Source organism: Saccopteryx bilineata, chromosome 1 (assembly GCF_036850765.1).
Source record: "Saccopteryx bilineata isolate mSacBil1 chromosome 1, mSacBil1_pri_phased_curated, whole genome shotgun sequence".
Lineage (NCBI taxonomy): Eukaryota > Metazoa > Chordata > Mammalia > Chiroptera > Emballonuridae > Saccopteryx > Saccopteryx bilineata.
Window position 1 is genome coordinate 167,274,211 of NC_089490.1, and position 5,651 is coordinate 167,279,861.

At 40.4% G+C, this 5,651-nt stretch overlaps 1 non-coding gene across 1 annotated transcript; it reads left to right on the forward strand.

Annotated features, from left to right (window-relative positions):
• The first annotated feature begins 4,750 nt into the window (after window positions 1–4,750).
• TRNAT-UGU (transfer RNA threonine (anticodon UGU)) lies at window positions 4,751–4,821 on the forward strand. The gene has a single exon. It is a non-coding gene; the product is annotated as a tRNA-Thr (tRNA).
• The last annotated feature ends 830 nt before the right edge of the window (window positions 4,822–5,651 follow it).

Here is a 5,651-nt window from a genome sequence, read left to right on the forward strand (position 1 = left end):
TGAGACCAGGTTGCTTTTCCCTGGAGCTCTGAGACTGTGGCTTGGTAAAGAGAACCTTGGGATACACTAAGCTGGGTGGTAAAGGTAGATTCATAATAGAAGTTGGCAAAAGGGAGAAAGAGAGTTCTAAATTAGGAGTAGGACCCAGCCTAAAATATGAGTGGAGCATTGAGGTAGGAGGAATAAAGGAAATACTATATATTAAACAAAGCAGCAGAAAATAGGACTATCAACACCCACAACAGAGATCTTCAAGGGAAGAATAAAAATCCTGACTATTCAGGCAAGACATAGTTAAGTGGCCCTTGTGCAAATGAGATCAGTTTACCTGCTTCTTGGAAGAAATACCCTAGGCTCGTCCACAGTGTCGTAGATGGGGCCGACGGCCCTGGGCACCTTCAGCCTTCAGTGGCAAACCCCAGCTTTCTGGGCAAGGTTAGGTCATAGGTGGCTGGAGCAGGGCTGGAAGAGACTGAACCCTCCCTTAGAGGAGTGAGGGGGAAGCCTACATTCCAGTGTCCCTGTTTCCTCACAGCAGAGGCATGTAAGTCTGGCAGGCTTTAGCTCGAGAAAAGAATCTTTTAAAGCCTGAAATACTTTCTCTAGATCTCAGCACCAAACAGGCAGGATTGATCATAAATTTACTTTAAGTCATTACCAGAAAGAACTTAGGATGGGCCACAAAGAACATTCCAACCAGAAAAAGAAGTTTGCTTTAATGAGTTGTTTTGCAATTATAAGGATGAATGAAATGAACTGCCTGAAGCATTTAGCACAATTCCCAGCATGTGATAAAAACTCACATGTTTATACTTGCCAGGCTACCTAATAAATGTTAGCTCTCTACTGGCCTGCTCTTCTGTTTTACTCGTTGCTGCATCCTCAGCTCCTGTTGCAGAACTTGGTGCTCAATTAATATCTGCGGAGGGAGGGAACCGCACTGCTTCTTCTAGACAAAGATGATGTACAGTAAGAGGAGAAGAGTCAGGCTTGCTCTTGGTCATCCATCTAGACGACACCACCTCAAACACCAGCCTTTAGCTGTTTGTGGAAAAGAAAACACAAAAAAATCTAAATGACTCATCCTCATTTTAGGTTGGATAAGAATGAGATTTTTTTTTTTTTAATTCTCGAGGGTGATGAAATAATCATGAGCTACCAAAAAATGTGAAGACCTCTCTACCCTTGCTGAGTTCATAGAGATGCAAACACCACCATCTGTCCTGATGATGCAGACATCCCCTCATCTGAAGACAGAGGGCTGGGCCAGGTCATCTCTGAAAGTGCCTTCAGCTCTATTATCTATGACTCTATTAACCATTAATATTTTCCTGTAACTTGCTCTTAGAAACTGGCTAATAATATTACAGGTCTTTTCATACAGTGCAATGATGTGACATTAATCTAATAGTATATAACCATTCTATCTGTTCCACCAATGTCATTTACTCTATGACCCTGAAGAATTAATTATTCTAGGACATCTATTTCTTCAAATAAACTAAGCCTGTCCTTAAGGCCATATCTTCAATACTTAATAAAAATCTAACTAGAGTTACAGATTCTCCATTTACCAGCCCTTAAATACCTGTCTCCTACTTTCATCCCATCCAATTATCTAGTTGTCCCTCTCCATATCGTGGTTCACTTTTTGCGGTCTCACTGTATCACAAATTTTTAAATTGTATATATATAATTTTGTATCACTGATTTTTCACTCTATCATGGGATTTTGCGGTATATAGGTATTTTTATATATTTATTATGTTAATTATTTTTGTGTTAAAATAAGCAAAATAAGTATGGGAAAGGTTTATAAGAGTTTGGGGAGGGTTTATAAAGCCTTAAAATATATATAAATAATAAAATAAATATAAGGTCGCTACTTCTCAGATTTTCACCTATCGCGGGGGCTTCTAAAACCTAACCCCCACAATAGATGAGGGACCACTGTATTCTCTTTTGCTGTGATGAAATAAGTTAATTGCTAACCATAAGGACTGAATTGAGAATCTGTGTGTCACAATATTCCAAAATATCTGAAAATGCCCAGATCTCACTGTGAGCCTGTGGTCATCCTCCCCCAGTGACACAGACTGATGTGACCAAACTTGCAAGTCCAGACTGGACAGGAGGACCTGTAGGGTCTTCAGAAGGTCCGGGTGACTCAGTGGCTCCTTTCTTCTCCACCTCTCAATCTCAAATCATATGAAACAGAGATTTAAACTGATGATGTAAAGGAAGCTTATTGAGACAATCAATGTCATAGCTTGACAAACAGCTGAATTTTCCCTAAGGACATTTAATATCTGTGTGGATCTTGAAAAACTGAGCTAACCAGGAGCGACCACGTACATCAGAGTCTACAGGGATGGCAGCCCTGGAGCGTGTAGTGCTGCAGCCCAGCCTACCAAATAACCATACAATCCAATCCTTATGATTGCATTAGGGCACTATTATCATCCCCATTTACAGATGACAAAACAGGCTCATCAAGGTAACAAAATTGACCAGAGTCACACAGTAATAAAGAACAAAGCTGGTCTGAAACTCAGGTCTGATTCCAAAGGACTTGCTGTTGTCAGATGGTCAGCTCCACACTGTGAGCCTGGTCCTTAAGATCTCTGAGACGCAATTGGAGAAAATAAGACAGGATCGTGTAAAATTAAATAGTAGTGAAATAGTAGTTTAAGTCAAAAGAGGGCATTTGTCACACAAGGCAGACCATGATTAATTGCTAAATGGAGTACAGTATTAGAAAATAATTGGTACAACGATTTAAAGGAAAGGAAGGGAGATCTATAAATATTTACAAGCTCTGGTAAACATACTCCCAGTTAGAGGAATTTCTAAACAAGTACCTAAAACTGGAGGGAGGACACAGCCGGAGAATAAGAGAAAAATATGACCTTGTTGCTACTGCAGAAGGGTTTTGTGGAAGAAAAGTCCAAAGTATTTACTCGGAGGGAAAAGAGAAGATGAGCAGTCCACAGCCAAGATTTCAGAACTCTGTGAAAACCATGGCATGTGCTTCATTTTCCTTTTGAAAGTTTTTATTTCAGTATTGAAAATGTGTGAAAGATATTATTTCAAATGAAAATTTTGTAAATGCTTTGGATTTTATTTTGTAATTTAACATAAAATTAGCTTAAAGAGGCCCTGGCTGGTTGGCTCAGTGGTAGAGCGTCGGCCTGGAGTGCAGGAGTCCCGGGTTCGATTCCCAGCCAGGCCACACAGGAGAAGCACCCATCTGCTTCTCCACCCCTCTCCCTCTCCTTCCTCTCTGTCTGTCTCTTCCCCTTCCTCGGCCAAGGCTCCATTGGAGCAAAGTTGGCCAGGGCACTGAGGATGGCTCTGTGGCCTCTGCCTCAGGTGCTAGAATGGCTCTGGTTGCAACAGAGCGACACCCCAGATGGGCAGAGCATCGCCCCCTGGTGGGCATGCCGGGTGGATCCCGGTCGGGCTAATGCAGGAGTCTGTCTGACTGCCTCCCTGTTTCCAACTTCAGAAAGATACAAAAAAAAATAGCTTAAAGAACAATAAATTTTCAAAAACAAAGAATCTTAAATGATTTTTTTTTAAAGTTTAAGAGGATAAATTGAAGTTGCTCTGGAAAAAATCTAAATAGTAATTTCTGATCTACAGGAAGTAGTTTAAATTCTGGGTTTCAATTTTCTTATTTATAAGAGAAATAGGACCTACACCATGGGATACTTATAATTATTAAAGAAAATATTTTCTTTTCGTCTGTCAATGGATAAAGGAGATAGTACATATATACAATGGAATATTACTTAGCCATAAAAAAAAGAATGAAATCTTGTCATTTGCAACAACATAAATGAACCTAGAGGTTATTATGCTAATTGAAATGGGTCAGACAGAGAAAGACAAAGAGCCTATGGTTTCACTTACATGTGGAATCTAAAAAGCAAAATAAATTAACAAACAAAACAGGACCAAATTCATAAATACAGAGAACATTTTGTTGGTTACCAGATGGGAGGGGGGCGGGAGGGGTAGGTGAAAAAAGAGGCAGGAATTAAGAAGTACAAATTGCCAGTTATAAAAATAGTCATGGCACTATAAAGTACAGCAATAATATGGTAATAACTATGTATGGTGTCACAGGAATACTAGACTTATTGGGGTAATCACTTCATAAGTTATATAAATGTCTAATCGCTATGTTGTAAACCTGAAACTAATATAATATTGTGTGCCAACTATAATTAAAATTTTTTTTTTTTTTTTTATTCAGTGAGAGGAAGGGAAGCAGAGAGACAGACACCTGCACACACACCAACCAAGATTCACCGGACAAGCCCACTATGGGGTGATGCCTTGCCTAACTGGGGCATTGCTCCATTGCTTAGCCATCGAGGTCTTCATTATGCCTGAGGTGGAGGCCATAGAGCCATCCTCAGCACCCGGGGCCAGTTCGCCTCAATTGAGCCATGGCTGCAGGAAGGGAAGAGAGAGACAGAAAAAAGTGAGAGGGCGAGGGGTAGAGAAGCAGATGAATGCTTTTCCTGTGTGCCCTAATTGGGAATCGGACCCAAGACATCCACACACTGGGCCGATGCTCTACAACTGAGCCAACTATCCAGGGCCTATAATTAAAATTTTTAAAAATAATTTAAAAATACAAAATATTGTACAGCAATATTTAATGCCCAGAGAATTATAAAATATGCACAATGAATAAGTCTGCTGTCATCATTTATTCAAAAAGTATCATATTGGCCCTGGCCTGTTGGCTCAGTGGTAGAGTGTCGGCCTTGTGTGCAGGAGTCCCGGGTTCGATTCCTGGACAGGGCACACAGGAGAAGCGCCCATCTGCTTCTCCACCCCTCCCCCTCTCCTTCCTCTCTGTCTCTCTCTTCCCCTCCCGCAACCAATGCTCCACTGGAGCAAAGTTTGCCTGGGTGCTGAGGATGGCTCTGTGGCCTCTGCCTCAGGCACTAGAATGGCTCTGATTGCAGCAGAGCGATGCCCCAAGATGGGCAGAGCATCGCCCCCTAGTGGGCATGCCAGGTGGATCCCGGTCAGGTGCATGCGGGAGTCTGTCTGACTGCCTCCCCGTTTCCAGCTTCAGAAAAATACACACACAAAAAAGTATCATATTGAGTGTGTACAGTATTAGATGATGGGAATATGGAGAGAATGGGGTTTCTATCCTCACAGCTGATATAGTTCAGTACCAGTTGTTGCCACAATTTATATAATAAATTCATTTAAAAATTTCTGAGCACTATCCCCAGTATATAAACATATGTAATATTTTATAAATCATATGTACATACTACTATACTAAAAATTATGTACCTTATAAAATAAACACAAAAAATACACAGAAGAATAAATAATTAAGACTCTATTCTATTATCTTGTACACCCCCTGGAATGTACACTCTGGACAAAGAGTCAGCAAACTTTTCTATAAAGAGCCAGATAGTAAATATTTAAGATTTGCAGCTATTACAATGTTTCTGTTGCATGCTTTTCTTTGCTTTCTAAAGTATTCTGTAAACAGCCACTTAATATATAAAGCAGTTCTTAGCCCCAGGGATGATACACAACAAAAGGCTAGTAAACAAACAAATTCTATATAGTAAGTACCACAAATGAAATCACAAATGAAGTACCAC